The sequence below is a fragment of the Trachypithecus francoisi genome, unplaced genomic scaffold, assembly GCF_009764315.1.
Source record: "Trachypithecus francoisi isolate TF-2019V2 unplaced genomic scaffold, Tfra_2.0 Lachesis_group10, whole genome shotgun sequence".
Classification (NCBI taxonomy): domain Eukaryota; kingdom Metazoa; phylum Chordata; class Mammalia; order Primates; family Cercopithecidae; genus Trachypithecus; species Trachypithecus francoisi.
Window position 1 is genome coordinate 95412483 of NW_022681455.1, and position 22563 is coordinate 95435045.

A 22563-nucleotide genomic window follows, 5' to 3' on the forward strand; every position below is an offset into this window, starting at 1 on the left:
CTTCGCATGATCCGAGTACCTCAGATGGCAAATGACTAAAACCCAGACAGCACTTGCCTGCGCTCTGCCTTGAGTCTAGGAGCTCCTGTGCCTTGGAGCCCTCCTGTGCCTTGGAGCCCTCCTGTGCCTTGGAGTAGAGGCTGGCTGGGCACAGTCACCTCTCCTTAGCCCCAGCACTGCAAACAGAGGGATCGCTTGGTAGGCCCAGAGCTTGGTGATCATGGGCAGAGGCTGAAAGTCATGGTCATGTCTACAGGACCAGGGAAAGGCCCAGCACATTGGCATCGAGTGGGCTTTGCCAGGTGACATGTCTTCCTAGGCACTGAGCCAGGCTGGGGGTGTGGCAGTTGCAGAGAACCTGGGATGTGGTGGCCCTGTCCTCAGCTTGGTCTGCCTGTCTTCTTTTTTAGGGTTCCCAGATCTGCTTTCTGTCCTCTCACCTGGGTCAGCTCCCAGGGCCAGCAAGGACCAAGCCTCAGACTTCTCAGACCCCTCCATTGCAGCTGGGCCTGGGAGACGGAAATACAAGTGGATGGGCTGCCAATCCCTTCACTCTATGAAGAGTGTGCCTCACCTCTCCGTTCCCGTGTCTTATCCTCGAGATGGGCTGTGCAAGTAGGCAATCCTGCAGGGCTTATGTGGAGTGGGAAGGTCTGGGGGCAAAGTAGAGGGCGGTTGAGTATGCAAGGCCAGAGGACCAGAGCCAGCTGAGTAATCCAGTGAGCCGTTGGGGGCAGATGACACCTGCCACACCCTGGATCGTGCATGGCAGTCAGCCACAACACCCTTCTGTGTCCCAGCATACGTGGTCATGTCCACTTCCGCACTGGGAGAACCAGCAGGGCCCTGGGAGTATCACCCCCATTTGATAGATGCAAAAACCAAAGCTTAGGAAGAGAAAGAAACTTGTCTGGAGCTATACAGGGAGCTGGTGGTAGAGTGGCTCCTGGACCATGAAGCTACCAAGCCCAGGTGGGGAGACAGTCCCTCTGCCTCTGGCTTGGTCTCTTTGCTTCCATGCATACCAGACTGCCCCTTGCTTCCAGCTCCTGCACCCCTGGCTACCTTTTGTTCCAAGGTCATGATTAATGCTCATGTTCTCTCTGACCTCTGGCCACAGCCTGTGCCAATTTCATGAAAAGGCACAACATTAGGGTCTTTTGTTTGGGTATTAAGAAAAAGTGGGTAGAGTTATTTTGGGAGTGAGTGCTCCATAGGTGGGGAAATGCCAGGGCACCCAGGTAGCCTGGACAGCGCCTTTGTGCAGATTAATTGAGATACACCTTTCTCAGGGCAGCTCACATACCAGGCACCACACTGAGAGAGTGGTGTGGAGGCTGAATTTATTCCCCCATTATGGTTGTCAGGAATGCTCTTGTGTAGTGAACAACCTGTACAACTGTGCACAGTTGCCCAGAGGATCACAGTGCTCCAGAGCTGGGAAAGCTTAGCTTTGTCACCCTCTGTATCCTTAGATCTTTACTATCTCCACTCCAAGTTTCCTAGGTGTGACACTGTCAAGGGGTGCTGGATTAAAGCAGATTTTCTGCAATTGGAGAGGTAGAAATCACCTCCTCATGACTGAGGCAGGGCACTGGGGCCCAGAGAGAGCCACAGTCTACCCACAGTGCAAGTGCAGGGCTTGCACTCTGCAGTGTCACCCAGCATACACAGGCCCAGCCTTGCACTTCCCTTTCAAGGAAAGCTTGCATGAAGAAATAACAGGAGGGGGCTCTTTCCTTCCGTGCCCTGCAAAATCAGGTTTTGATTACGGTTTATTGCAATGCTGCATTCCATTCAGAGCTTTTCAGAAGAACATTTCCAATTCCTTGGTTAAAAATAGGCACCAGCTGAGGTCTCCTTCGTCCCCCCACCCACATGGTGGAAGGAGCACTCATCTCTGCCACGTCTCACAGTTTGTGAACTTGGACAAGTTATGTAGCCTTCCAGAGGCACAGCTGGAGCAGCTGCAGGATGGAGATGCAGATGTGCCGCCCTTCTTTGGGTTTGAGAGGGTGAGATGAGACCATGGAGATAAATCGGTTTACATGGTTGGGACACAGAAGGGGCTGCAGGGCTTCAGTGTGTGCCATGACTTTGACTCCAAAGGTAGTGGTCAAGCAATTTGTCCCAACATCTTAAAATAATTTTTTTTCTAAGTTTCTAAAGTTTCAATTTTATGAGTATTTCCTTGGTGTCAATATTTACGGGGTCCTTGAGATGCTTTGATTTAGGCATACAGTGCATAACATTCAAATCAGGGTAATTGGGGCATCCATCACCTCAAGCATTTTTCTTTTTTTTTCTTTTTGTGTTAGGAGCATTACAACTGTACTCTTTTAGTTATTCTAAAATATACAAGAAATTATTGTTGACCGTAGCCACCTGTTGTGCTACCAGATACTAGATCTTGGCTGGCCATGGTGGCTCACGCTTGTAACCACAGCACTTTGGGAGGCCAAGGTGGGCAGATCACTTGAGGTCAGGAGTTCGAGACCAGCCTGGCTAACATGACGAAACTCCATCTCTACTAAAAATACAAAAATTAGCCTGGTGTGGTGGTGCACACCTGTAATCCCAGCTACTCCGGAGGCTGAGACACAAGAATCACTTGAATCTGGGAGGCAGATGTTGTAGTGAGCTGAGATAGCGCCACCGCACTCCAGCCTGGGTGACAGAGCAAGACTCAGTCTAAAAAACTCCAAAAAACTCGATCTCATTCGTTCAATCTAACTGTACTTTTATCATCCCCACTTTATCCCCGTCTCCCCATTACCCTTCCCAGCCTCTGGTAACCATCATTCTACTCCTTAACCCTATGAGTTTAATTGCTTCAATTTCAATATCTTTATCATCTTGAAAAAATAAAAGTGGACTAAGGATCATGGATTTAAGAAGATATTTTTGGATCATTTCCTCCTTCAGGAGGACCGCCAAGATTAGCATGATAAGTTTGCCATCAATTGTTACCCTCTGTCTGGCAGAGTGCATTTTCTTTGTTCCAACACAGCACTATCCAATAGAAATATAAATGTTGAGTCACTTATATAATTTTAAATTCTCTACTAGCCACATTTTGTAAAAAGTAAAGTGAAACCTGGCAAAACTAATTTAATAATAAATTTTATTTAACTCATTATGTCCAGAATATTATTTCAACATGCAATCAACATAAAAATGTTAATGTGATATTTTACATTCTTTTTTTTCATATTGTCTTCCAAATTCAGTGTGTATTTTACAATTACACATTTTCATTTGAACCAACTGCATTTCAAGTGCTCAGTAGCCACACGTGGCTAGCAGCTACCCTGGACATTACAGTTCTGACCCATCCCCTTCTTTGTCTTGCTGGAGGACTTCCAGCAAATCACCCTCTTCTCTGGGCCATCACCACCCCATCTGTATAAGGGAAATGGACTAGACTAAGGAGAGCAGATCTTTGGCACATTCACTGCTCCCCACTCTTTGTGTGCCTGTGGCAGACATCAATAATGGAGAGCCTATCACTCAGGTTAGTCTTTCTGAGTCTGGACCTGGCCTATGCATCTCCTTATCCCAGCAGACATTAGCATATGATTGCAGTAGCAAACCAACTGGACTCTCTGCCACACTGAATCTTGATGTTCTCATGGGCTTGTGGCTTTCTGACATCTGAAGACCCAGACTCTGGGTTTTTGCCACTCTGTTTCTTTCATGTCTACAAACCTGCCTCCTGTCTCCTCTCAGGTTTCGTTTAATTCAGATCACAGAGGCCTACCTTCTGTTTATTCTCACCAATTTCCAATGCCTTTTTTTTTTTTTTCCAGCTCACTCTTGTCCTACTAGAGTCTCAGAGCCAGAGCTGTGCACCAGGCTGAGAGGTGAAGTCAGTTGTGAGCTGCAACCCATGACCCTGTAGGCATCTTCTTCCACTGGGCCCGGGACATGCTAGGGCTGGCTCTCAGGCTTTGGGGATGGGCACAGAACATGGATCTCTAATTACAGGGGAAGCTCAAGGATGGCAGAGAGTGAGACCAGCATCCACGGAAAAATCTGCTACAACCTACCCTGCTTCAGTTACCCAGAATCATGGGGCAGCAACATTTTTCCATGTATTTAAATATTTTAGGTAATTGAAAGTTGCCCTTTCTGTATGTAACTTTTTCTTATTTAAATGTCTTAAGATAAAAATTTCCTGACTAGATCATTTATGTCTGTGTTTTTTTAGAGAACTCTGAAAATTATTTAACCTTCTCTGGAGGCCTTAAAATATGAATATTCATTAGTGTTCTGTGCTATGATACATTAAGAATGTGTTCAAGACCCACCAAAGTACGGAGGATTGTTTGTCCTTGTGCCAAATGTCCCCAGGGGCTCTGTTTTTTCAAGTATCCTGTCTGCTCTGTGAGTGTTTCTCTTTCATTTTCCTGCCAAGATGAGGGCTGTCACTTCTGTTTCCTGATGTACATGCTGCTCAAGCATCATCTTGCTCCCCATTCTAATTTGATGCTTCTGTAGGTTTCAAAACTGCATCACTGCAATTGTTAGTATTGTTGGTCAAGTAAGAGTAATTAAGCCATAAGTAGGATCCCATGGGGGCTCGTCTATTAAGCAAAAATGTCTGGATAAGGCCACAGTTCTTTAGAGTTGTACTTTGAATCGCAGAGGTTACCAGATAATTAAATATTGAGTAACCCACTCAGTACTACACAGTTTAACGTTTAGATGTTTCTTAAGTGTTCCAACGTATTTTTTAAAATACCCTTTTTTGGCTGGGTGCAGTGGCTCACACCTGTAATCCCAGCACTTTGAGAGGACAAGGCAGGTGGATCGCCTGAGGTCAGGAGTTCGAGACCAGCCTGGCCAACAGGGTGAAACCCCATCTCTACTAAAAATACAAAAAATTAGCTGGGTGTGATGGTGGGCACCTGTAATCCCAGCTACTCGGGAGGCTGAGGCAGGAGAATCACTTGAACCCAGGAGGCAGAGGTTGCAGTGAGCCGAGATTGCGCTGTTGTACTTCAGTCTGGGCAACAAGAGCAAAACTCAGTCTCAAAAACCAAACCAAACCAAACAAAACAAAACCAAAAAAAAAACACCTTTTTTATGCCACTAGCATGTAGTAGGTGCACAATAAGTATCCCTGTGGATACACATGGCTAATTGTAGCTAACTTAGAAGCAGCAGAGGAAGGAGCAGAAGATTGGGCTGGGTTAGTCAGCGAAAGCTTCCTGGAGGAGGTGAGATGAGCTATGCTTGTAAACATAAAAACAAATAGGATAAGGCAGGTGTTCCAGGCAGAGCCCATAGCAGAAGGAGGACATGCAGATGATCATATTTCATCAGCTAAGGAGTGAGGAGAAGCAGAATGTGGGAATCTTTTTCCTCCTCCATTAAAGATGTTCGATTTTCCCTTACCTGCTACCTTCTAATGTTCCTGGGTAGAGAGTCCTTCCTAGGAGGGCTTTGGAGACTCTTGATTTTTCCTGGGATGAACCTTGTTTTTCTCGTCTTTAAAGTGTGACTCTCTGGTCTCTGTTGACTTACAGACTGTGGGTGCAAAATGTTTCGGAAACTTTCAAGTGCTCTGAGGATGAAAAGGTAGGAAGCATAGATGAACTTCAATTGAGCGTCTACTCAGTTAAAATCTAGATGAACTCAGTGACTCTGGAGGGGGAAGTGGATGGATTGTTTGAGGCCAGACATTTGTGACCAGTCTGGGCAACACAGTGAGACCCCATGTCTACAAAAATAAAAAAATATGTATAGCCGGGTGTGGTGGCACACGCCTGTAGTCCCAGCTTCTTGGAAGACTGAGGTGGGAGGAGGTTTTGAGCCCAGGAGTTAGAAACTGCAGTGAGGAGCTTTTTCCAGTGCACTACAGCTTGGGTGATAGAACAAAACCTTGACTCTGGAATAATAATAATAATAAAAATAATAAATTTAGAGGAAATTTTAAGTACACAAGGAGCACATGACTACCTGTAGATATATATGGATATACATGTTACAGCTTAGAATTAAGTTGCTTGTGACCACTATCCCCTAGTCCTGGCACCATACTTCATTCCCTGGAGACAATTATTGTGAATTCTTCCAGACAGGCTTCTGCATATTTACACACAGGTGTATGTATTTGCGGAAATATATGGTGTTGTTTTGATTTGATTTGATGTAAACAGACTCAAAGAACTCACGTTTTCTTCCCCCCAATCATGTGTCTTCATGCTTGTCCCTTGTGAGAACCCATAGAAACAACATTATTCTTTTTATTGGCTGCACAATGTTCCATAAAATGACTGTGCTGTGGTTTAATTAGACATTCCTCATCTGACAAACATTTAGGTTGTTCTCATTTTGTCAACTTTGGTGAATCACATGGTGTGATTGTCTGGGCACATACCTCTTTAGACACGGTGGTGACTGTTTCCTGGGGTAGCCACGAAGAGGTGTAATTGCTGGGTCACTGGATCTCTGTGTGTTTTAAGTTTCAGTAGCCACTGCCAAATTGTCCTTCAAAATAGCGAGCTGTCTTCTACTTCTACCAGTCCCTGCTGACGGGAACCATTTGTCTTCATCCTCACCAGCTTCTGACTTTAGTACTGCACCTAGACCTGGGCAAGAGGAGTCCCTGCTCCGAGCCTGCACCTCAGAATGGCTGACTGTGTCCACCCTGAGCCACTCCCCACCCCAGGGGGTGAGGAAGCTTTGCAGCCAAGGGTTGAGGTGTCTATGGGGTCAAGTGGAGGTGACTCATTTTCTAGATGATACTCCAGGTACCTGGGGCTTCTGAATTCTTTGCTCAAATGGCCCTTCCAGGGCCTGTATGGATGAGTTCTGTGAGTCTATCCCCCTAAAGGTGAGCTATACACCTGGCGAAGTCACCCTTGATCCCATGGGTGGCCAACAGGCAGCTTTATGGAGGGAGAAGTGTGTGGAAAGAGCTGGAGGGTGCGCTGCAGAGTCCACACCCAACTCTGGGGAGGCCCCTACCATGAGGGGCAGAGTCAGGAGAGAGAGAGACATCAGGAAGTGGAGGCTTCTTGTCCTTCGTGCCACAGATGCTCGCGGTGGTTGTAATATTATCAGCCTTTGCAATTTGGGTCCAGCATTTTCCAGCACATTTAATCCTGTCAACTCGTGTGTGTGTGTGTGTGTGTGTGTGTGTGTGTATTTGTTGGGGGTGTGTTGGGAAAAGGGGCTCAGCTTTTCCTTTTTACAGAGAGGCTAAGAAATGTGCCCCAGAATGTGACAACACATGATCCAAGCCCAGGCCTGTCTTTACTGCGAAGCCCTGCTCGGTCTTCACCCCAAGGTTGGACTTATCCTCATCTTTTCTCCTCCACTCTAATTTTTAACCAATGTGATCCTCTCTTTAGAAAGGGCTTCCCTTACTCTTCATCCCCAGGAGAGGGGGAGCACAGTGTCTGGGGTGGCGGTGCCTACTGGGACTTGTTTCGAGCCAACATGGAGCACTTCACATGTGCTCCTTCCCAGGAAGCACACACTGTTCATGGAAATGAAACACTCCGAGCAGGTGTCTCTCCTCGCCTGTCCCTCTCAGGAGAGAGGGGCAGGGGCTGCATGGGAGCTGAAATAAATGGTGGCAAATAAAACTCGGCACCCGTTAGCGACAGCTCCCAGAATTTAAAGGGACACGTAATCACTCCTAATACACATCAAGGGCAGAGAGCCAGATGTCGCTGATGGCAAACAGCATTGTTGGCAGGGAGAGGAGCATGCAGCCCCCAGCTCCCACTGACAGAGCTTGGGCCTACTTCCCAAAGCATCTCTGTACTAACCCCAGCATCTTCCTCTTCCTCACTGTCATCATCATCAAGATGCCTACTTTGTCCAGACTCAGATCTGTGCCCCGGGCTCCATGCAAGGAGCCTTCGTGGACCAGCTCACTTAAGTCTCTCAATAACCCAATCCAGTGGGAGCTGTTATCCCCATTTTGCAGATGAAGAAACTGAGGCTCAGAGAGGAGGAAAACTTGCCCAAAATCATACACTAATTTGGGGCAGAGATGGAAAGCTTGGTGTATGCAGGCTTGGAGTGCTCATTGTCCTGGGAGAGTGAGTACAAGGGCGCAGGCGCTGGTCACCCTAAGCTGCCCCCTCAGCCTCAGTATAACTTGCCTAAGGAGGGTGGGGCTGGGGCATGCCAACCCCTGGGTCTTATCTCTCCTGCAGCACAGTGTTGCTGGGACAGACCGGGTAGGAAGTCCTAGAGAATCGTATTCACCTGGGCCTATTAGGGGACATGGTTGTTAGCTCTGACCTGTGACTTGAGGGGCTCTGGCAAGCGGCTTCTGCTCCCGGAAATCTTTCCTAGCGGATCCCAAGGGGGCACCAATGCCAAGTCGCTCTGCTGGGTTAATCATCGCTCCTCTTGGCTCCTCTTTGAAAAGGCAGTGAGTCTGGAGACATGGTTAGTCTCTGCCACCTTGCAGTGAGTTAATTTGCATTGACAGAAGCCTGAGGGCAGCATGCAAGCTCCTGGGCCCCTGGTTAAACGAGGATGTGTGCCAAGAGGAAGGGAACAGGCCTTCCCTGCATGTCTGGAAAGGAGGCTCCCAAGTTCGCCTTGAGCGCCAAAGCCCAAGCAGTAACAGTCACAAAAGACCACCTATTATAGGATCCCATTAACATGAAATGACCAGAAGAGGCAAATCCACAGACACGGAAGGAGATTCCCGGTGGCCAGGACCTGGGGAAAGTGGAGTGAGTGGAGGAGTACGGGGGCAGAAATGAGGGGGCCATGGCTAAGGGGAATGGAGTTTCTTTTTGGGGTAATAAAAATCTAAAACTGATTGTTGTGATATGAATATACCAAAAACCTTTAAATTGTATACTTTAAAGGGGTGAATCACATAGCATGTGAATTGTATCTCAATAAAGCTGCCATATTTAAACAGCCCTAACCCTCTCCTCCTCCCTGTACACACACACACACACACACACACACACACACACAGTCCACAGGGCTAGGCCTGGGTAGTCTTGGGCGATTAGATCAGCTCAGGATGAACCCTGTTTTATGCAGATATTAGGGACCAGTTGCTGAAGCAGTACTCACAATAGGTCTAGAAGGACAAGAAGAACAGCTCAGAGAAATTAGGTTCAGGAAGCAGGAGTGGCTCACCCAAAGCTACTCAGCACATATAGAGTTGAACTTGGACCCCATCTGTGCACCTGCAGCTCTTCCTGTGACCCCAGCTGGGCCTGCCTCACCTGGACCTTAGCCAAGATCTCCTTAGATTTCCCACCAGCTACTTAAGCCTAAAAGAGCCAAGGGTGTCACGCCTGTAATCCCAGCACTCTGGAAGGTCGAGGCGGGCAGATCACTTGAGGTCAGGAGTTCGAGACCAGCTTGGCCAACGCGGTGAAACCCTATCTTTACTAGAAATACAAAAATTAGCTGGGCATGGTGGTGGGAGCCTGTAATTCCAGTTACTTGGGAGGCTGAGGCAGGAGAATCGCTCGAACCTGGGAGACGAAGGTTGCAGCGAGCCAAGATCACGCCATTGCACTCCAGCCTGGGTGACAAGAGTGAAACTCTGTCAAAAAAAAAAAAAAAAAGAACCAAGGGTGGGGAGAGGAGTCCATTCCAGCATTCTAGGCTTTGCTTCTTAGGAACGAGGTCAGGGCAATGACTATCCCCATCTTGCCAATGGAAAGAAAGGCAGCTCTGAGGAGTGAAGAGTTCCCACTCTGGCAGGGGCAGAGGTAGAATTTGAACCCAGGTCCCTCGGCCTCTAAATGTCATGCGGCAGAGTTTCCTCTTTGGTCAAGAGGTTGCAGGCAGTGGCCTGTGCCACGCCCTCCCTTTCCCCAGCACTGCACCCACTCCAGGCCCTTTTGAAGGTGGCTATAAGTGGCTCCCGTTGGCGTGTGGGCCTGTCTGGGTGGGTAAGTAAGTGGCTTTGGTGACGAACGGGATGTTGGCCCTTCCCCCGTGCTATGTTTAGAAAGGTGTCAGCCCCAAAGTGGCCCGTCTCGGCAGTCACCCAGAAGGTAATCACGAGTGTCTCTAAAACCCCATCTGTGACCTTTCTGCACTCAGACACAGGGGTCGCCAGCATCACCGGGCAGGGTGCGATGCGGCATGGCCGGCTGGCTTGTCTGGGAATGTGGCGTCCCCCAGATTGGGCAGAGGAGGAACCCAGCAGAAGGCAAAGGCTCGGGAAAATGGGGCGTTCTCTCCCCTCCCTCCTCCAAATACTCGTGAGGGCCTACGAGAAAACACGTGTGGAGGAGCCTCGGTAATCTTGTATGCTGGCACACACACTCATGCACACAGACCCCCCCACACACATTCACCCCCACATACATAAAACATACTATCATACTTACACACACCACACACACTCACACACTCATATACTCATCACAAACCCACACTCACATACACACACTCACACACATATTCATACAAACCACACTACATACACACTCACACACTCATATTCACACACACTCATGCACGCACAACACACGTGCACTCACACACCATACATACACACACACCACGCGAACATACTCATGCACACATGCTCATACACTCACCACACATACACCACACACACACCAAATTCACACACCACACTCACATACACACAACATTCAGATATACCACACACATATATACACACACACCACACTCAGATACAACACACACATACACACTCACACCACACACACCACACTCAGATACACCACACACATACACACTCACACCACACACACCACACTCAGATACACCACACACACAGACACACTCACACCACACACACCACACTCAGATACACCACACACACAGACACACTCACACCACACACACCACACTCAGATACACCACACACATACACACTCACACACCACACACACCACACTCAGATACCCACACACACATATATACACTCACACCACACACACCACAGTCAGATACACCACACACACACACACACACTCACACCACACACACCACACTCAGATACACCACACACACATATATACACTCACACCACACACACCACACTCAAGATACACCACACACACATACACACTCACACCACACACACCACACTCAGATACACCACACACACAGACACACTCACACCACACACACCACACTCAGATACACCACACACACAGACACACTCACACCACACACACCACACTCAGATACACCACACACACAGACACACTCACACCACACACACCACACTCAGATACACCACACACACATATATACACTCACACCACACACACCACAGTCAGATACACCACACACACAGACACACTCACACCACACACACCACACTCAGATACACCACACACACATATATACACTCACACCACACACACCACACTCAGATACACCACACACACAGACACACTCACACCACACACACCACACTCAGATACACCACACACACAGACACACTCACACCACACACACCACACTCAGATACACCACACACACATACACACTCACACCACACACACCACACTCAGATACACCACACACACATATATACACTCACACCACACACAACACACTCAGATACACCACACACACAGACACACTCACACCACACACACCACACTCAGATACACCACACACACATACACACTCACACCACACACACCACACTCAGATACACCACACACACATACACACTCACACCACACACACCACACTCACCCATGCACATACACACACTCACCACAGTCTCATACTCACCACACTCACACCACACACGCACACCACACCCACACACACTTGCACCACACACTCACACACCACACATACACCACACACACACCCATCCACTCACACACACACCACACATTCACTCACACACCACACACTCATACGCTCACAAACAGCACACACACCACACACACATGCACACATCACAACACACACACACATACACACACCACACTCCCACTTATTACATACTTGCACACACACCTGTATGCTCACATATGTTACCATGCATACTCTCATACACACACAATCACACCTGTATGCTCATACTAACACGTATATGCACACAAGCAAACCCACACACACGCACACACACATACACATACACACACACACATACACATACACACCCACACAGTCTTTAGGCATCTGTTTCTTCATAGAGTGGGTAAAGGAGGAGTTTAAGGTACATTCTACACAGCCCTTAGTATCTCAAGGCTTCAATTTTAATGCTTGATTAAAATTTCTTCTTTTTATGTAGTTGTAAGTACTTAAGAAACTATAATAAAAACAAAATTGTTATTTACAAAAAATAAAAATAAGCAAAAGATATGTTAAGGTATGTTCCCCAATTTAAACTACTGGAGATCATTGAGACATTATTATGTGCTGCCAAATTAACTTTTTTGGGGGGTGTGTGGGGGGTGCAGGCTTTAAAATAATATTTCTCCATGTGTTTATTAAATTGAAGTATATACCGAGATTACAAGTTGAATTGTTAATAGAAGAATAAAACTGTTATCGCTTGAAACTATTTCTCAGTGTGAAATCAGAATATGCTTCTGAATGATGTCCAAGAAAAACAAATACTGAAATGAATTACGTATTGAGGCTGGCAAGACCCTGAATGAGGCCTTTGAAATTCCCAGTTTCAAATTTTGGCATTCATCCAGGGGTGTTATTCTGAATACTACAGCACTAGAAATATCAAATTAGAATGGATTATGGCCTCCATGCTGCAGCTGGATCCCAGGGTCCCTATCCTGTGCCAGGCTTGAACCATTGAGATGCTGGGTTGTAGAGATGAGGGTTGATGGGGGAAGAAGTGAGGGTTTAAGATGGGGGGCAGTGGGGGCTAGTTACGAATCAGGTATGAAGTATTTCAATGTTTTAGCAACTAGCAAGCTGTATCAGCACACACTAGGTGAATGTCCAGCCTGCATTCATTCAAGTGACTTTTCTTTTCTTAGTCATCTTTATCATTATGAGCAATCTCTGCCTTTTAATTAGAGTGTTTAGTCCATCAACATTTAATGAAACTATTGGATATAGTTAGATTGAGGTCTACCACTTTATTCTTTGTTTTCTCTGACCCTTGGGTTTTGTTTTCCTGTCCCTCTTTTTGCCTTCTTTTGTGTTATTCAAATATATTTTTAGAATTCAGTTTTAACTTATCTATTGTCTTTTTAGCTATATACCTTTTAGAATTACATTTTTAAGTGGTTGTTCTAAGCATTTCAACATAATGCTTGCTATTGTGTAAATGTTTCTGCCCTCTCGAAATCCATATGTTGATATCTCAATCCCCCAAAAGATAGTATTAGGAGATGGGGGTTTGAGAGGTAATTAGATCATGAGGGTTCTGCCCTCATGATCAGGATTAGTGTCCTTATAGAAAAGACCTCTGGGGAGGATCACTTTAGCCTAGGAGGTTGAGGCTGCAGTGAGCTGTGTTCGTGCCACTGCACTTTAACCTGGGAAACAGAACCAGATCCTATCTCAAAAAAAAAAAAAAAAATTGAATGTTTTTGCTCACCATTATGTAGGCATAGCTAGCTACTGCCCAACACATGGTAGGCCTGCAGGCTGTGTGGGAGCAGGGTGAGGCCTGTGACTGCAGGCTTTCCCCTACTTCCCTTGTGTTCTGTATGACTCAGTAGAGGCAACCATAATCTCCCTGGAAATATAACTACATTGGACTTGAAACCATACCCCCATTCCCCACAGCAGCTGCAGCAAGCCCTGCCCAAGGAGAGGCTGAGCTCAGACATGGCTGAGCTGGTGCATATCCCTGTCCCCAGCTGGTGGTCTTTCTCTACCCACTCTGGTAGCCAAAGACAAAGGTCATAATCTCTTGGGAGCACTATGGCCCTGCCCACCAGCTAAGACACCAGGTGTCCCTAGGGCAAGTTTGCCTCCTCCCTATAGGACCACAGCTGATTCGCTTTTGAAAGCGCCACCTCCTGGCTGGAGGCTAATCAACACCAAACCAGTGCTGTAAACAAAAACACAACCAAGGACCCTTATAGAGTCCACTTCACCCCACTGTGAACTCCACAGGAGCAGGTGCTGTTATCCACGGATTAATTAGACCTCAATCTAACTCTATTCAATACTTTCTTCCACAGATTCCAGCACCCGCTCCAGTGGAGGTAGCAGGGGAGTGCAATACCTGAAGACAGATATTACAACTGATACCACAGAAATACATCACAGGACTCTGCAGACACTCCCCACTACCAGCCTGGAGCCTGGTAGCTCCATTGCGTGGGACTCAGAAGAGCAAAAACAATCACTACAGTTTGGTTCTCAGGAAGCCCCATTCCTAGGGGAAGGGGGAGAACACTACACCAACGGAGCACCTCGTGGGACAAAATAATCTGAACAGCAGCCCTTGAATCCCAGATATTCCCTCTGATATAGTCTACCCAAATGAGAAGGAACCAGAAAACAATTCTGGTAATATGACAAAACAAGGCTTTTTAAACACCCCCAGCAGATCATACCAGCTAACCAGCAATGGATCCAAACCAAGAAGAAATCTCTGAATTGCCAGAAAAAGAATTCAGGAGGTCAATTATTAAGCTAATCAAGAAGGCACCAGAGAAAGGTGAAGTCCAACTTAAAGAAATAAAAAAATACAGGATATGAATGGGAAATTCTTCAGTGAAATAACATAAATGAAAAACATTCACAACTTCTGGAAATCAGGGACATACTTAGGGAAATGGAAAATGCACTGGAAAGTCTCAGCAATAGTATCAAACAAGCAGAAGAAAGAATTCAGAGCTCAAAGACAAGGCTTTCGTATTAATCCAATCCATCAAAGACAAAGAAAAATGAATTTTAAAAAAAGAATAAAGCTTCCAAGAAGTTTGGGACTATGTTAAACATCCAAACCTAAGAATAATTGGTGTTCCTGAGGAAGAAGAGAAATCTAAAAGTCTGGAAAACATACGTATATATATACACACACATAAGAAGTCTCACTCTGTTGCCCAAGCTGGAATGCAGTGATGTGATCTTGGTTCACTTCAACCTCCACCTCCCAGGTTCAAGCAATTCTTCTGTCTCAGCCTCCTGAGCAGTTGGGACTACAGGCACACGCCACCATGTCCAGCTAATTTTTGTATTTTTAGTAGAGATAGCATCTCACTATATTGGCCAGGCTGGTCTTGAACTCCTGACCTCATGAACCACCAGCCTCGGACTCTCATAGTGCTGGGATTACAGGCGTGAGCCACCATGCCAGGCCTGAAAAACGTATTTGAGGGAATAATTGAGGAAAACTTCCCTGGCCTTGCTAGAGAGCTAGATATCTAAGTACAAGAAACTCAAAGAACATTGGGAAATTCATTGCAAAAAGATCATCATCTAGACAAATAGTCATCAGGTTATCTAAAGTCAAGATGAAGGAAAGAATCTTAAGAGCTGTGAGGTAAAAGCATCAGGTAACCTATAAAGAAAATCTATCAGATTAACAGCAGATTTCTCAGCAGAAACCCTACATGCTGAAGGGATTGGGGTCCTATTTTTAGCCTCCTTAAACAAAACAATTGTCAGCCACGAATTTCGTATCCAGTGAAACTAAGCTTCATAAATGAAGGAAAGATACAGTCTTTTCTAGACAAACAAATGCTGAGAGAATTTGCCACTACCAAGCCAGCACTACAAGAACTGCTACAAGGCACCCTAAATCTTGAAACAAATCCCCAAAATACACCAAAATAGAACCACTTTAAGGCATAAATCTCACCGTACGTATAGAACAATAGCACATTTTTTAAAAAGGATATTTGGGCAACAAATCGCTCAAAAAATAGAATAGTACCGCACACCTCAATATTAACATTGAATTTTAAATGGCCTAAATGCTCTACTTAAAAGATACAGAATGGCAGAATGGATAAGAATTCACCAGCCAAGTTTCTGCTGTCTTCAGAAGACTCAACAACACATAAGGACTCACATAAACTTAAGGTAAAGTGGTGAAAAAAGCTATTCCATGAAAATGGGTACCAAAAGCAAGCAGGAGTAGCTATTCTTATATCAGACAAAACAAACTTTAAAGCAACAGCCGTTAAAAAAGACAAAGAGGGACATGACATAGTGATAAAAGGTCTAGTCCAACAGAAAAATATCACAATTCTGAATATATATGCACCTAACACTGGAGCCCCCTAATTTATAAAACAAGTACTACTAGACCTAAGAAATGAGATAGATGGCAACACAATAATAGTAGGGGGCTTTAATACTCCACTGACAACGCTAGACAGGTCATCAAGACAGAAAGTCAACAGAGAAACAATGGATTTTATATCCTACAACAAATAGGCTTAATGGATATTTACAGAACTTTCTATCCAACAACTGCAGGATATATATTCTGTTCATCAGCACATGGAGCGCTCTCTAACATAGACCATATAAAACCAAAACAAGCTCAGTAAACTTAAGAAATTATATCAAGTACTCTTTAAGACCACAGTGGAATAAAGTTGGAAATCAGCTCCAAAAGGAACCAAGGCCATACAAATACATGGAAATTAAATAACCTACTCCTGAATGATTGCTGAGTCAACAAAGAAATCAAGATGAAAATTAAAAGTTTCTTTGCACTGAACAATAATAGTGGCACAACCTATCAAAACCTCTGGGATACAGCAAAAGTGGTGCTAAGAGGAAAGTTCATAGCATCAAATGCCTGCATCAGAAAGTCTGAAAGAGCACAAATAGAGAATCTAAGGTCACACTTCATGGAACTGGAGAAACAAAAACAATCCAAACCCAAACCAGCAGAAGAAAAGAAATAACGAAGATTAGAGCAGAACTAAATGAAATTGAAAAAAAAAAATACAAAAGATGAATGAAACAAAAAGCTAGTTCTTTGAAAAGATAAATAAAAGTGATAGACCATTAGCAAAAGTAGCCAAGAAAAGAAGAGAGGAAATTCAAATAAGCTCCATTAGAAATGAAACAGGAGATATTACAAATGATATCACAGAAATACAAAAGATTACTCAAGGCTACTGTGAACACCTTTACGTGCATAAACTAGAAAACCTATGAGATTAATAAATTCCTGGAAATATGCAACCATCCTAGATTAATCCAGGAAGATATAGAATCTCTGAACAGACCAATAACAAGCAGTGAGATTGAGATGGCAATAAAAAAAAATGCCAACAACAAAAAAAGTCCAGGACAAGACAGATTCACAGCTGAATTCTACCAGACATTCAAAGAAGATTTAGTACCAATCCTATTGACACTACTCCAAAAGACAGAGAAAGAGGGAATCTTTCCTAAAACATTGTGTGAAGCTGGTATCACCCTAATACCAAAACCAGGGAAGAAAATAACAAAAAAAGGAAACTACAGACCAATATCCCTAAGGAACATAGATGCAAAAATCCTCAACAAAATACTAGTAAACCAAATCCAACAGCATATCAAAAAGATAATCCATCATGATCAAGTGGGTTTCGTTACCAGGGATGCAGGAGTGGTTTAACATACCTAAGTCAATAAATGTGATACACCACATAAACAGAATTATTAATAAAAACAAAAATTACATGATCATTTCCACAGATGCAGAAAAAGGATTTGAAAAAATCCAGCATCCATTTATCACTAAAACCCTCAGCAAAACTGGCATAGAATGGACATAGCTTAAGGTAATAAAAGTCATCTACAACAAAACCACAGTCAACATTGTATTGAACAGGGAAAAGTTGAAAGCATTCTCCCTGAGAACTGGAACAAGACAAGGATGCTCACTTTCACCACTTCTATTCAACATTGTACTGGAAGTCCTAGTCAGAGCAATCAGAGAAGAGAAAGAAAAAACGGGCATCCGAATCAGTAAAGAGGAAGTCAAACTGTTGCTGTTTGCAGATGATATAATCATATACCTAGAAAGCCCTAAAGACTCATCCAAAAGGCTTCTAGAACTGGTAAGTGAATTCAGCAAAGTTTCAGAATACAAAATTAATGTACGCAAATCAGTAGCTATGCTGTATACCAACAGCAACCAAGCTGAGAATAAAATCAGAACTCAGCTCCTTTCACAATAGCTGCAAAAAATAAAATAAAATAAAATAAAATACTTAGGAATATACCTAACCAAGGAAGTGAAAGCCCTCTACAACGAAAAGTACAAAACACTGCTAAAATAAATCATAGAGGACACCAACAAATGGAAATACATCCCTTGCTCATGAATGGGAGAATCAATATTGTGAAAATGACCATAGTGCCAAAAGCAATCTACAAATTCAATGCAATTCGTATGGAAATACCACCATCATTCTTCACAGAACTAGAAAAAACAATCCTAAAATCCATATGGAATCACAAAAGAGCCCGCACAGCCAAAGCAAGACTAAGCAAAAAATAAAAAATAAAAACCCAAAGAAACAAATCTGGAGGCATCACATTACCTGACTTCAAACTATACTATAAGGCCAGAGTCACAAAAACAGCATGGTACTGGTATAAAAATAGGCACATAGGCCAATGGAACAGAATAGAGAACCCAGAAATAAAGCTAAATACTTATAGCGACTCATCTTCAACAAAGCAAACAAAAACATAAAATGGGGAAAGGGCACCCTATTCAACAAATGGTGTTAGAATAATTGGCAAGCCACATGTAGAAGAATAAAACTGGATTCTCATCTCTCACCTTACACAAAAATCAACTCAAGGCCGGGTGCGGTGGCTCATGCCTGTAATCCCAGCAATTTGGGAGGCTCAGGCGGGTGGATTAGCTGAGGTCAGGAGTTCGAGACTAGCCTGGCCAACATGGCAAAAACCCACTTCTACTAAAAATAAAGAAAAAAAAGTAGCCAGACATGGTGGCATGTGCCTGTAATCCCAGCTACTTGGGAGGCTCAGGCAGGAGAATAGCTTGAACTCGGAAGGCAGAAGTTTCAGTGAGCCGAGATCATGCCACTACACTCCAGCCTGGACAACAGAGCAAAACTCTTCTAAAAAAAAAATCAACTCAAGATGGGTCAAAGACTTAAATTAAAGACCTGAAACCATAAAGATTCTAGAAGATAACAAGGAAAAAACTCTTCTATACATTGGCTTAGGCAAAGACTTCATGACCAAGAGCCCAAAAGCAAATGCAACAAAAATGGAGATAAATAGATGAGACTTAATTAAACTAAAAAGCTCTGCACAGCAAAATAAATAATCAAGGCCAGGCACGGTGGCTCAAGCCTGTAATCCCAGCACTTTGGGAGGCCGAGACGGGCGGATCACGAGGTCAGGAGATCGAGACCATCCTGGCTAACATGGTGAAACCCCGTCTCTACTAAAAAATACAGGCCGGGCGCGGTGGCTCAAGCCTGTAATCCCAGCACTTTGGGAGGCCGAGACGGGTGGATCACGAGGTCAGCAGATCGAGACCATCCTGGTCTACACGGTGAAACCCCGTCTCTACTAAAAAATACAAAAAACTAGCCGGGCGAGATGGCGGGCGCCTGTAGTCCCAGCTACTCGGGAGGCTGAGGCAGGAGAATGGCGGGAACCCGGGAGGCGGAGCTTGCCGTGAGCCGAGATCGTGCCACTGCACTCCAGCCTGGGCTACAGAGCGAGACTCCGTCTCAAAAAAAAAAAAAAAAAAAAACTAGCCGGGCGAGGTGGCGGGCGCCTGTAGTCCCAGCTACTCGGGAGGCTGAGGCAGGAGAATGGCGGGAACCCAGGAGGCGGAGCTTGATCCGGCCGCTGCACTCCAGCCTGGGCGGCAGAGGGAGACTCCGTCTCAAAATAAATAAATAAATAAATAAATAAATAAATAAATAATCAGCAGGGTTAACAGACAACCCGCAGGGTGAGAGAAAATCTTCACAATCTATACATCCGACAAAGGACTAATATCCAGAATCTATAAAGAACTCAAACAAATCAGCAAGGAAAAAAAGAATCATATCAAAGAGTGGGTTAAGGACATGAATAGACAATTTTCAAAAGAAGATATACAAATGTCCAACAAGCATATGGGAAAATGCACATTACTAATTATCAGGGAAATGCAAATCAAACCACAATGTGATACCACCTCACTCCTGCAAGAGCGGCCATAATAACAACAATAATAATAATAAATAGATGTCGGCATGGTCATGGTGAAAAGAGAACACTTTTACACTGCTGCTGGGAATGTAAAGTAGTACAACTATTATAGAAAACAATGTGGAGATTCTTACACTTGATCTTAGCCAAAAGGCTGAGAAGTGATGGAGATTCCTTAAAGAACTAAAAGTAGGTCTACCATTTGATCCAGCAATCCCACTACTGGATATGCACCCAGAGGAAAAGAAATCATTATGCAAAAAAGATCAAAAAAGATACTTGCATATGCACGTTTATAGCAGCACAATTTGCAGTTGCAGAAATATGGAACCACTCAGAATGCCCATCAATTAACAAGTGGATGAAGAAAATGTTTTATATATATATAATATATATATATATTTATATATATTATATATATTTATATATATTATATATGTTATATATATATATATATATATACACACACACACACACCATGGAATGCTACTCAGCCATTAAAAGGAATGAAATAATGCCATTCACAGCAACTTGGATGGAATTGGAGACTATTATTCTAAGTGAAGTAATTCAGGAATGGAAAACCAAGCATCATATGTTCACAGTCATATATGGAAGCTAAGCTATGAGGACTCAAAGGCATAAGAAGAATACCTGGGACTTTGGGGACTCAGGGGAAAAAGGTGAGAGATGGCAAGGGATAAAAGACTACACACGGCCGGGCGCGGTGGCTCAAGCCTGTAATCCCAGCACTTTGGGAGGCCGAGGCGGGCGGATCACAAGGTCAGGAGATCGAGACCATCCTGGCTAACACGGTGAAACCCCGTCTCTACTAAAAAATACAAAAATGAGCCGGGCGAGGTGGCGGGCGCCTGTAGTCCCAGCTACTCGGGAGGCTGAGGCAGGAGAATGGCGTGAACCCAGGAGGCGGAGCTTGCAGTGAGCTGAGATCTGGCCAGTGCACTCCAGCTTGGGTGACAGAGCGAGACTCCGTCTCAAAAAAAAAAAAAAAAAAAAGACTACACACTGGGTACAGTGTACACTGCTCAGGTGATGGGTGCACCAAAATCTCAGAAGTCACCACTAAATCACTTATTCGTGTAACCAAACACCACCTATTTCCCAAAGACTTTTTGAAATAAAAAAATAAAAAATTTTAAAAATAAAAATGAATAAAAGCATTTTAATTAAAGAAAAAAAAAAAAGAGACACCCAAGAGCTGGTTAGCTCCTTCCACTGGGAGGACATGGGGAGAAGGCACAATCTATGAACCAGGAAACAGGTTGTTACCAGAATCTGGTGGTGGCTTGATCTTGGATTTCCCAGTCTCTAGAACTGTGTGAAATAAATATTTGCTGTTAATAAGCCACAAGTTTATGGTATGCCATTTTGTTATGGCATTCTTAAAGGACTTAGATAATCCTTAAACCTCCACATACAATGAGTGTTAATATTTACTACTTGGTATGAGACATAAAAACTTTGCAATCATATGAGTCCATTTACTGCCTCTCCACCACTGTATCCAGCCATCCTGTATTCTATACTTATATTTACATGTATTATAAATGCTATACTACAATATCATATTTTTGCTTTAAAGTGCTTTATGTATGTTAAATAAATTAAAAATGTTAAATAAAGTAAGAGGAAAAAAATAGCCTTGAATATTTACCCAGATATTTACCATTTATTACACTCTTCATTTCCCTTTGGCCTGAAAAGTTCCTTTTAGCATTTTTTTGTAGTACAGACCTTATGAGGAGACATTCTCTTAATTTTCTTTTATCTGAAATGTCTCTATTTCACCTTCATTATTAAAAGATGTTCTCACTGGATATAGAATTCTGAGTTATTTTTTATCTTCCAGTACTTTGAAGACACAATCTTTTGGTCTTTATAGCCTCTGACAAGAAGTTAGTGAAATTTCAAATTATGTCCTTGTATGTAATGTTATTTTTTTCTAGCTTGGTGCATGATTTTCTCTCTGTTTTTTAATTTTCAAGAGTTTGGCTATGATGTGCCCAGGTGTGATTTTCTTTGTATTTATCCTGCTTGGGATTCACTGAGCTTCTTAAATCTATAAATTTATATTTTTCATTAAATTTGGGAAAACTTCAGTCATTATTTCTTCAAAACATTTTTTTTTCTGCTTTATTATCTCTCTTCTTTACTTCTGGGACTCCAATTACATGTACTCTAGGCTTTCCCTGAGGCTCCACATTATTTTTTTAATCTTTGTTCTTTCTGTTGTTCAGAGAGAAACTTCTGGTGCTAAGCCTAATAAATTAATTTTTATTCCAGACACTGTATTTTTCAGCTCCAGAATTTCTATCATTTAAAAAAAATAGTTGTATTTCTCTGCTAAGATTTCATTCACTGTGAAGCTATTTTTCTTTTGGTCCATGAGCATAGTTACAATAATGGCGTTTACATTTCTGTTATTAATTCTAACAGCTGAGTCATGTCGGCATTGGTCTCCATTGATTA